General features: G+C 44.7%; 1 long non-coding RNA gene across 1 annotated transcript in view; it reads left to right on the plus strand.

Annotated features, from left to right (window-relative positions):
* The window catches only part of LOC123517780, a 199,082-nt gene extending 192,281 nt beyond the window's left edge, over positions 1–6,801 (plus strand). The window contains exon 5 of the long non-coding RNA XR_006678583.1: positions 6,741–6,801. This is a non-coding gene — a long non-coding RNA (uncharacterized LOC123517780). The remainder of the gene's footprint in view (positions 1–6,740) is intronic.
* Positions 6,802–12,500: the final 5,699 nt, after the last annotated feature.

Raw genomic sequence — 12,500 nt, forward strand, 5'->3', positions numbered from 1 at the left:
TCTCATCACCGTCATCTCCATAATAAACAAAATACATGGGGAGGGAAAAAAGAACACACAGTTTTGCAGCTGCTCATGTGGAATAATAGATACAAGGCAATTACATCCCGCCCGCTGCTACTGGGATGCTGATAAGCCGAGAGATAATTGTATTAATTTGATATGGTATGTTGTGTTCCTGTCACTTAATTGTCAGCCTTCTCATTGCAGCGAGAGCATAGAATTCCGCGCGTCTTGGCCGGGCACGCTGCTTTGAACTGATGGTGTGCAAGCGTTGTCATGCGGGTGTGGCTGGTGTGTGTGTGTGTGTGTGTGTGTGTGTGTGTGTGTGTGTGTGTGTGTGTGTGTGTGTGTGTGTGTGTGTGTATGAATTATTATCATTAGTAGTGTTATCATAGTGTCTGTCGCAGTCATCATCATCGTCATCATCACCACGCTATAGTCTGGTCGCCATCATTCACTCGAGGTGTGTCTTGGCCAGATTTACAGTTAACCTCCCCTGCTCTGCTCTGACATTAACTTTACTTCGAGATACGTGACGTGTGTCCCCGCCACCCTCTTGACACTTCTCCCCAGCGTCATGCCTCACCAGGATAGTTATGGGGCAGGATTCTTGGTTAAGGGGAAGATTTTTTTTTTTTTTTTTTTTTCTTCTTTTCTTTTTCTCCTTCATTACTGGGATGCATTTTTACCATGAGTTTTTAATATAATTTGACGATTTTATTCATATTAGGTCTATGGAGGTAAGAAGATTAATGGCCACAGTCCTCACCATTATAATCCATACACGAGTTTCTGAAGCTGCATAAAATTGCTAAATAGTAAGAACAAATATTAAAATGTATCAAGGTACTGAAGAAGTTAATATTCCTGCAGTGCGTGGATGTAATGAAATATGTTTTATAGGTTTCAAGATATTTGTCCCTATCTTTTGGATAATTCTTTATCTCTTTAGGGAACTGGCGATCCAGTGGGCCTTTTTTTTTTTCTATATTGTTTGTTGCCCTTGGCCAGTTTCCCCTCTGTGATGTTGTCGGTACGAACACAAAACGTCATGTTACATCGAGTGTCCTGCCAGTGGTGTTGTATTGGCTAGTATTTAAATCATGGCAGCTTCCAGCCAGGTTTGATATTGGACATGCTGCAGCGGCATTATGTCAAAGATGCTACTTCCCTAAACAGACTCGTAGAAGGGTCGAGATGCTTGATAGAGATGGAAAGTCTTGAGATGCGCCAACGTTGTTTGTGTTCCGTATACAAAACAGCTGCTCATCCCAACTCTGCATCACTCCACCAAGGGTAGCATCTAGTGAAGCCAACAGATTAGGTTCTCTCTCTCTCTCTCTCTCTCTCTCTCTCTCTCTCTCTCTCTCTCTCTCTCTCTCTCTCTCTCTCTCTCTCTCTCTCTCTCTCTCTCTCTCTCTCTCTCTCTCTCTCTCTCTCTCTCTCTCTCTCTCTCTCTCTCTCATGTATAGACTCTGGTGACACGTGTGATTAGTTATCTGTCCATTATTCTGAAGCTTATCACCACATCCAGGTCCAGGTGACGCTCAGTGGCACCTCCAGTAGTGAGTGTTTCCTTAGCCACTTATTTACCATCCAGCCAGCCAAAGGTGAATCAACCCTCGAGTTATATGATCGCCGACCGTCACCGCCGCGATCTGAACCTTGAAGAGATTGAAGCGTAAGGCGGACTGTCATAGTTGTTAAGTGGTTGTGAATAGCGTCGTTGTTTTTAAGATGGTGTGGGTTTGTTAGTGAGCATCTGTGGGAATGACATTTTCTTAGCCCTAGAGTGTATAGAAAAAAAAAAAAGGAAATGATTCTATGTTAAACTCTAGAACTCTCAACCCGCTTATGTATTTCGATCTTCCTATGATCTGTGAACTCATTTAAGAGGGAGGTTTCAAGACATTTATCCCTTTCTTTTGGCTAACTCTCTCAAACCTGCTCGGGGATTAGCAACTAAGTAGGTCATTTTTCTTTAGCCGTCTGTTGTCCTTGGCGTGCTTTCCCCTCTTACGTAGAAAAAAAAGTGTTGCATTGCCTTACCACTTCATTACTGTAAGCTCTCGTGCAAATCTCTCTGTGTTACGGCCCGCCCGTAACATGCATTACTACCATCACCTCCTCCGCTTGTTACCTCGTTCGGCACCTCTCCGCCTCCCCTTCCACGTCATCGTCTCGTGAACCTGCCACGCCACCGTCTCGTGAACCTTCCACGTCACCGTTTCATGAAGCCCGGCTACTGTCCCGAAGTTGGATTCACGCGGCCCCTTTCGACTCAACCGAAAGTGTTGAGCCAGCTCTTGGTTTTCTGGATTGGCAGTTGAGATCCAAGCCTCAACCAGTGAACACAACGCCTCTTGGTTCTGCCGTGGGATCAACCATCACCCAGCATTTCACCACTGCGACACCGCATAAGTATCACTTCCCCTCGTCCGTGTTTTCCACATTGCCTCTTTATAGGATTAGGATTATTGTTAAGTATTAAGTTGGGTTCTTTATTGTTGTATTTATTACTGTGTTATATGTATATGTGTATGCCATTTTCCTGTGTTTCATGTTATATATGTGTTTCATGTTTCTTGTTATATATGTGTCAATTTCATTATGGGTTATTAAAGTAGCTTTTTAAAGTGACCCCCTTTTACATTTCCTCACCAGTTGAACCTGCAGTGTTTTTTTTTTATTGTTATTGTTCACCGGCTCTCCGATGCCAATCTTACCAGTTTAACCGGTGAACGTAACACTCTGCCATGCTAGGTTGCTGTTACGAGACACGAGGACTTAGGAATACATGCCGCCACAGTTCACACGTGTCGTAAAAGGCAACTAAAATGGACGCTGCTGATGGAGGCCTAGAACATCCTCCCCCCATCCTCCCCCGCCCCCGAGAACTGTCTGTATTTTGGCCTTCTCTGTTTCTCGGCTTATTTTTTCTTTGCTTTCCATTTTTTTTTATATAACTTTATTTCATTAGTCTATTTTTTGTGAGTGAAAAAGTTATGTTTTTTATGTTATAATTATTATTATTATTATTATTATTATTATTATTATTATTATTATTATTATTATTATTATTACTACTATTGTTACTATTATCATGACCATTAGTATTATTATCATCTCTACACATCGTCTGTTGGACAATCACTAAATAGAGCTCATCGGTTCTCGCCGTCAGTTTTTTGGAGCACAAAATACATAGCGAGGCTCGTCTCCGTGTTCCATCGTTCACTCAGTCAACGCCCCAACCCCCGCCACCACTCACTGTCACCCGAGCCTTTCACCGGTCACCTCATGACAAGTGTCCGAGGTCCATCACCTCCGCCGGCCCCAGGGCGTCGCCACCGCTCACAAAGGCGCCTTTCACCTCACGAAAGCTGTATATCCACTCCAACATTTGAAGCATTTCCCTTTCCTTCTTAAAGATTTCGAGCTTCAGAAACACACACACACACACACACACACACACACACACACACACACACACACACACACACACACACACACACACACACACACACACACACACGACACATGTGGACACACCGCGTTGTGTAGTGGTTCGAGTCTCGGAAGGGGCGGGGCAAATGGGCAAGCCTCTTAATGTGTAGCCCCTGTTCACCTAGCAGTAAATAGGTACGGGATGTAACTCGAGGGGTTGTGGCCTCGCTTTCCCGGTGTGTGGAGTGTGTTGTGGTCTCAGTCCTACCCGAAGATCGGTCTATGGGCTCTGAGCTCACTCCGTAATGGGGAAGCCTGGCTGGGTAACCAGCGGACGACTGAGGTGAATTACACACACACACACACACACACACACACACACACACACACACACACACACACACACACACACACACACACACACACACACACACCACCGCGTAGTGTGGTCTTTGGCACGCTTGGTTCACAACCGAGAGGTTTCGGATTCGAGTCCCGGGAAGCGGCGAGGCAAATGGACAAGCCTCTTAATGTGTAGCCCCTGTTCACTTAGCAGTAAATAGGTAAGGGATGTAACTCGAAGGGTTGTGGCCTCGCTTCCCGGTGTGTGGAGTGTGTTGTGGTCTCAGTCCTACCCGAAGATTGGTCTATGAGCTCTGAGCTCGCTTCGTAATGGGGAAGGCTGGCTGGGTGACCAGTAGGCGACCGTGGTGAATTACACACACACACACACACACACACACACACACACACACACACACACACACACACACACACACACACTGTATGGAAGAAAGCATCCACTTTTATTATTATTATTTTTTTTCCACCTTTTGAATTTTCAACGAATATGAAGAAAAAAATAACAAGACTTCTATCCATCACAACACAATATTTCAAATACACCTGATGCTACCGACCCTACTATATACTCGTACTTACGCCAGAACCTGCGTGTTAGAAGCGACAGAAATGGACGAGCGTAGAAGCAGAAGACGGTGAATGGAGGACGAGCAATCTGTGAGGTGTGAGGTGCGAGCGATGAATCATGAGCCTCAAGTATCGCCTCTGAAATGGCGGATATATATATTGGCCTCCGTGGGATGAGGATGAGGAATGGAGGGCAAAAATCAGGCACACCAGTCATGTCTGGATGGATTCGTGTCTTCTTCCCAGCGCTCCGTAGTACCCGAGTGCCAAGAGCAGAATTTGTACAGGGAGGCATATGGTTTTGTCGTCATTAGAAAGTCAATATGGACACGACAGTCTTGGCATGATTGATCCGTGTTTAATTAGTCAGATGGACGGGCGCTGGTGTGATGCCTCGGGTATGTAAATTGGTGAAAGCTGCTAGCGAGGCGGCCGGATAGAGCGGCGACACCATTAGCCTGCACCGTGTAGTGTTTCACGCAACACCACACTGCACCACGCCACGCCACGCCACGCCACCATCTAGCGCCTAGTTGATTCACACCACACACCACTACCACGTCACACTATGCTACACTATCCTGCACTATCAGCCTACAACTTATTCATCTAACTACACCACACCATTACACCATTACCACGCACATTACTGCTTAACGCTCAACTACCTCACACCACACGTTCACACACTCCCTCCTCCTCTCCTTTCCACACCACACTGTACCACACCACACTTCTCTCACTGAATCTCTGAAACAACTCAATATAATCCAGCCCGTACCATGTAACACACACACACACACACACACACACACACACACACACACACACACACACGAAATCAGTACCATTACATTTTTTTTTCCAGCTTCAGGCAAGTGTGTGAAACGTGCCTAGACTCGAACATCGATTACAACGCTTTAATTTGTTTGTTTCTGCCACAAATCCGTAAAGGGGAAACCACCGTCGCCTCATTGCGTGTCCGCCCACGGGAGGTAATCTAAGGGATGAGTAGGACTAGGGAGGAGGGAGTGAAAGGCGAGGGGAAAGGGACGTAGATCTAGTTAGAGTGTGCGACCTATACCCAGCCTCCCTTCAACCCTCCAGCCTGTCACTTCCTATTCCTCCCAGCTTCCCCTTCAGCCCTCCGCGCGCACCATCTCGTCCCTTCTGTCACTCTCTTCGCGTCGGCACGTGATTAATACGCTGATGGATCTTCTTCCTTGTCCAGACCAGTCATTTTTCTCTCAGCCTTGTCCCTTCCTACCCACCCAGCCCACCATTCTCTCTCTCTCTCTCTCTCTCTCTCTCTCTCTCTCTCTCTCTCTCTCTCTCTCTCTCTCTCGTTCTCGTTCTCGTTTTCGCTTTCTCCCAAATCATTCAGCATTTCTTCATTGCCCACATCATTTTGCACCAAATCGTCACCATCATGTTCATCGACACACTTCATTATTCTCTTCCACGACGTAACAAAGCTTCTCTACCTTCCTCCTCCTCCTCCTCCTCCTCCTCCTCCTCCTCCTCCTCCTCCTCCTCCGCACCTGCTCCTCTCACTGTCCAGGTAATCCCCACCTTTGGGAACTCGGATCCCTCCCTGCCTCCTCACGTCTCCCTCTCCCCAGTTCCTTGCTGCTCCGTTGGCCACATTGTCCCTCGCCATGGTTTTGTGGGGAAGCTTTCACTCCTGCCATGTCCACTTTTATCTACTTGCGTTTATGTGAGTGTGTTTTTTCACTCTTTTCCTTGTGTTATCCCTCGGGTGTGGCGTCATGAAGATGATGTGTGCTTCCCTGTTCCGGCATGTAGTGTTCTCTCCTCTCACTTTGTAATGCTCTTAGTTGTCTCTCGCTCTTTCTCTTTCTCTTTCTCTCTCTATATTTCCGTGTTTTTTGCTTTTCACTTTGTCCACCCTCCGTGCTTTTTGTCTCAGCACGAAGGGTTGGAGTGGTGGTGGTGGTGCTGCGTATCTCTCTCTGTAAATGTGTCAGTCTTGACTTTCTGTTTTGTCTCTACCGGACTTGTGTTGTGACGTGCTGGTAAGTGTAATCTCTGAAAAAAAGCGTGTGGTGTGATGTTAGTAGGGATGTTTTGTGTGTGTGGTTTGATTTACTGATGCTCGAAAAGTTATCTACAGTATACTTTTTGTTTTAATTTCCATTTTATTGATTGGTTGATGTATTTTGTCAAGTTCTTTATATGACGTGTTGTATATGCATTATCGTAACTGTTACTTGTATTAGTTATATATATATATATATATATATATATATATATATATATATATATATATATATATACACTGTAGACACTCTTATCCAATCATGTGTTCTTTAAATTACTTTTATTTTCTTCTCTTGCAGTGGCCAAGGAATGCTGATCACGACTATGTTACCTCCTCCTCCTCCTCCTCCTCGTCTGTAAGGTAAGACACAAGCACCTTCAGTTGTATCTTTTTTCTCCAAGTTACTAATTACTGATACGTCTTTAATCCCTTCTGTTTTTTAGGAAGAATTTAAGGTGTATCCATAATCTTTTCGATGTTGAAGTTCTTAGATCTCCTTGCTATTGTTTGTCTTCAGCGGTCTTGTAGGAAGGAAAGGTTTGTTTTGTGCTCTGTTACTTAAAGAAAACGCAATTAATCAATCTCCACCTTGTTCTCGTTCGATGACAATTTTTTATTTATTTTTTATTTTTAAGTATTCACGAAAAAGTTGTTCCTTGAGTTCTTCGTTTTCTTCTTGGTCTTGATTTTTTCACCAGAGATGTGTTAGGGTACGAGTGTGGCTTAAAATGATTGCCCACACTGATGGCACCTCATTACACGCGCTCCTTGCTTCCACCACTTAATAGACCTCAGGCCGCAAACACTCTGGGACGTGGCGCTTCTCAAAGTTAATGCTCGGTGTAATCAGTGAGATATGAAAGTTAATTTACCTGGAATGCAGTTTTGTTGTATATATATATATATATATATATATATATATATATATATATATATATATATATATATATATATATATATATATATATATATATATATATATATATACACACACACACACACACACATACAATATTATCACAGCAATATTTCTTGCCATCATCATCGTCATTTTGATATTTCATCGAGCCAACCAGCTGTTGTCAAAAGCCGCGTAGACACGTTCAGTCCATCGATGCGTGTTTTAGAGAGAGAGAGAGAGAGAGAGAGAGAGAGAGAGAGACTCCCCGCACAAGTGAGGTTTCCTGTTCTGCACGAAACTTTTCTCTCACTCTCTCTCTCTCTCTCTCTCTCTCTCTCTCTCTCTCTCTCTCTCTCTCTCTCTCTCTCTCTCTCTCTCTCTCTCTCTCTCTCTCTCTCTCTCTCTCTCTCTGTCTCTCTCTCTCTCTCTCTCTCTCTCTCTCTCTCTCTCTCTCTCTCTCTCTCTCTCTCTCTCTCTCTCTCTCTCTCTCTCTCTCTCTCTCTCTCTCTCTCTCTCTCTCTCTCTCTCTCTCTCTCTCTCTCTCTCTCTCTCTCTCTCTCTCTCTGTCTCGAGTTTCCGATGCCTGTTGGTCTGATGCATTTCATATCATATATTGCTAACCAGAACTGGCTCACAGAATTTTAGAAACAGATATAAGGCTGAAAGGCTAAGGATGAAACCTCGGACCAGCACTGGTTAGCGGGAGATGTAGCGGTGTGATGGCCTGGCAGGTCGGTGGAACCTTCGCCGTCTATCCTGAGTGGTTTTCTCGCAATATTACCGGCATCTGCTGCTCCTGTATAGACAAGCCTCTACCTTAATAACCTATTCACGACCTGCAGGGACGAGGGCAATTGTCAACAGCTGGAGTCTCTGCCAAGGTTAACGAGTTCTTAGTCTGACAATTCCATATTTATAAAAACTGTCAGATTCCCTCTTATGGAAGTGTCACGATGTCACGTGCAGTCTTTGGGTGGAAAGAACGGGTCATCAATTAAGCCTCACTTGAGCTACTTTTCTTTGCCGCTAATAACGGACCAGTCATTTCTCCCTGACTCGATATCACCGACTATTTCCCAAACGATATGTTCAGTGTAAGCCTTGCCTGCAGCGAGCGCGGCATGTGGTACAAAATGAAGGCATCAGGATACGTCTTTGTGGACAGGTGGTTATCATTTTGGCACTGAAATATATGTACATCATCCCCCCCCCTCTCTCTCTCTCTCTCTCTCGCTCTCGCTCTTGCTCTTGCTCTCGCTCTCTCGCTCTCTCTCTCTCTCTCTCTCTCTCTCTCTCTCTCTCTCTCTCTCTCTCTCTCTCTCTCTCTCTCTCTCTCTCTCTCTCTCTCTCACACACACACACACACACACACACACACACACACACACACACACACACACACACACACACACACACACACACACACACAGAGAGAGAGTTTTGAAGTTCAATGGAAAGCGTGCTTCCATACCACTGGACAGGTAGGTGTATGGTAGGTCACAACGCCGCTGTGTCGTTGAGGATTTTTCTGTGACATTGAGTGAGCGGTGACTGTTTCCTTTGAGCGGAGGGTTGGGGTGTGTGGTGTGTGTGAGGTCCTGGCCATACGCCGCTCACCACCACCTCTAAACTCTCTCTGGGAGGATAACATGTAACGATAACAGGTGATCAACAACATGGTGAATTGCGCTCGTCAGTACACACACACACACACACACACACACACACACACACACACACACACACACACACACACACACCATTCATTTTAAAGCTTCGCTAGTCGTAAATGTAGTGTTAGTGATTTGTATTTGGTTAAACATGGCCCAATGATTTTGAAGTACAAATGATAAAGCCTCGCTGTCCGGTGGTCTGTTCATTCTGCAAGACGTAAAAGACTCCTGTTGCTTTCTAGAACACACACACACACACACACACACGCACACACACACACACACACACACACACACACACACACACACACACACACACACACACACACACACACACACACACACACACACACACACACACACACACACACATACACACACACATATATATGAGGAGGTAGTAGACACCTACCGAAACGAAAATTTACTCCCTGCGAGGTCTAATAGCACTAGTTTAGGGGGTGCTGTGAACTTTCCATCAAAGCTACTTGTGATCTCGCTGTGATCTCGTTGTCTCACAACTCAAGGGGGCAGTCACAGCCTGCCCTCTAAAAAGAACTATTGAGTCTTCACTCAAAACTACATGCACTTACCACGCACATACCCTTCACTTGAAATTCAAAATAAAAAAAATGGCGACTCCAAACCCAGCCTCGGAGTCCTCTTTTGGGGAGGGGACCAGAAATGTCCCCAGGTCGGACTCCTCTCTTGATGACGACGCCAAATGTATTGACACCTCCCTTAACTTTTTCTACATTAACTATTGCAACATTCGCGGTCTTAGATTTTCAATCTGTGAAACATCACCTCTCCTCTACTAAACTTCTTTTCACCGAAACATAGCTGTCTGAGGCTACTGACAGTAGCCCCTTCTCTGTTCTCTCCTACTTTCTCTAAACTTATTTTCGTTTCAAAGCTGTGTCTATGTGCACAACGACTTAAATTACTCTCGTGCCCACGGTCTCGAATCTTTCGTGTTTTCCACCATCTGGCTTCGGCTCAATAATCACTCTATAACTAAATTCATCTGTGCTGTTTATCTCTCCCCTAAGTCCTCTGACTAGTAAATTCTTTGACTATTCAAGTTCCAAATTGGAGCACATTCTGTCCCTCTACCCTTTCTTGGAGATCTCCATTCTTGGAGATTTCAATGTTCACCAGCTTTGGTTTTCCTCTCCCTTCACTGACCATCCTGGTGAACTAGCCTTCAACTTTGCTATCCTCCATGATCTAGAGCAACTGGTACAACACCCTACTCATATTCCTGACCGTCTTGGAGACACGCCCAACATCTTTTATCTCTTCCTCACCTCTAATCCTTTAGTTTATGCTGTTACCCTATCAACTCCGTTGGGCTTTGCAATCACAATCTCATTTCTGTATCTTGTCCTATTTCTACGTAGAATCCCTCCTCAGGATCCCCAAAGCGAAGATGCCTCTAGCGTTTTGCCCCTACCAGTTGGGTGGACCTGAGGAGGTATTATGCTGATTTTCCCTGGAATGATTACTGTTTCCGTGTCAGAGACCCATCTCTATGTGCTGAACGCATAACAGAGGTGATAGTGTCTGGCATGGAGACGTAATTTCCTCATTCTTTCTCTCAACCTAAACCTGTTAAACCTTGGTTTAACACAGCCTATTCTCGTGCTATACGTGATAGAGAGGTTGCCCACAAAAGGTACTTGAGCCTTACATCTTCTGAATTTCACGCACTTTATATATCTGTCCAGAATCATGCAAGTTCTTCAACTTGCCAAACACTACATTCATCATAAATAGAAAATGTCAAAATCTTTCAAACTCAAACTCCCTCTCGAGACTTCTGGCCAAAAACATCTCCAATAACTTTACTTCATGTTTCCCTCCTTTATTTCATCCTGATGGCACCACTGCCATCTCTTCTGTCTCTAAAGCTGAACTCTTCTCTCAAACCTTTGCTAACAACTCCATCTTGGATGATTCTGGGCTTGTCCCTTTCTCTCATCCTCCCTCTGACTATTTCATGTCTACAATTAAAATTCTTCGTAATGATGTTTTCCATGCCCTCGCTGGCCTAAACCCTCGGAAGGCTTATGGACCTGATGGAGTCCCTCCTATTGTTCTCAAAACTGTGCTTCCGTGCTTGCACCTTGCCTGGCCAAACTCTTTCAACTTTGTCTATCGACTTCTACCTTTCCTTCTTGCTGGAAGTTTGCCTACATTCAGCCTGTTCCTAAAAAGGGTGACCGTTCTAATCCCTCAAACTACCGTCCTATAGCTTTAATCTCTTGCTTGTCTAAAGTTTTTTAATCTATCCTGAATAGGAAGATTCTCAAACATCTGTCACTTCACAATCTTCTATCTGATCGCCAGTATGGCTTCCGCCAAGGTCGCTCTACTGGTGATCTTCTGGCTTTCCTTACTGAGTCTTGGTCATCCTCTTTTAGAGATTTCGGTGAAACTTTTGCTCTGGCGTTAGACATATCAAAAGCTTTTCATAGAGTCTGGCATAAAGCTTTAATTTCCAAACTGCCCTCCTACGGTTTCTAGCCTTCTCTTTGCAACTTTATCTCAAGTTTCCTTTCCGACCGTTCTATTGCTGCTGTGGTAGACGACCACTGTTCTTCTCTTAAATCTCAGGGTTGTGACCTGTCATCTATTCTCTTTCTATTATTCATTAATGATCTTAACCAAACTTCTTGCCCTATCCACTCATGCGCTGATGATACCACCCTACATCTTTCCACGTCCTTTCACAGACGACCAACCCTTCAGGAAGTCAACAGATCACATAGGGACGCCATAGAACGCTGAACTTCTTATCTTTCTAAGATTTCCGATTGGGGCAGAGAAAATCTAGTAGTTTTCAATGCCTCAAAAACTCAATTCCTCCATCTATCAACTCGATACAACCTTCCAGACAACTACCTCCTCATCTTCAATGGCACTCAACTGTCTCCCTCTTCCACACTGAATATCCTCGGTCTGTCCTTTACTCATTATCTTAACTGGAAACTTCACATCTCATCTCTTGCTAAAACAGCTTCTATGAAGTTAGGCGTTCTGAGGCGTCTCCGCCAGTTTTTCTCGCTCCTCCAACTGCTAACTCTTTGCAAGGGCCTTGTCCGTCCCTGTATGGAGTACTCTTTGCATGTTTGGGAGAGGGGGGGGTTCCACTCACACAGTTTTATTAGATAGGATGAAATCAAAAGCTTTTCGTGTCATCAATTCCCCTCCTCTGACAGGCTGTCTTCTGTCTCTTTCTCATCGCCGAAATGTTGCATCGCTTTCTATTTTTTTATTGTCATGCTAACTGTTTTACTGATCTTTCTAACTGCATGCCTCCCCTCCTCCTCCTGCGGCCTCACTGTACAAGGCTTTCTTCTTCCTCTCATCCCTAATCTGTCCAACTCTCAAACGCATGATTTTTACCAGTACTCTCAATGATTCATACTTTTTGGGGTACCTCCTATGTCAAAGCCCACCCGCTAGGAAACCGTTGCCC

The sequence above is a fragment of the Portunus trituberculatus genome, chromosome 42 (assembly GCF_017591435.1).
Source record: "Portunus trituberculatus isolate SZX2019 chromosome 42, ASM1759143v1, whole genome shotgun sequence".
In the NCBI taxonomy this organism is placed as follows: Eukaryota; Metazoa; Arthropoda; class Malacostraca; order Decapoda; family Portunidae; genus Portunus; species Portunus trituberculatus.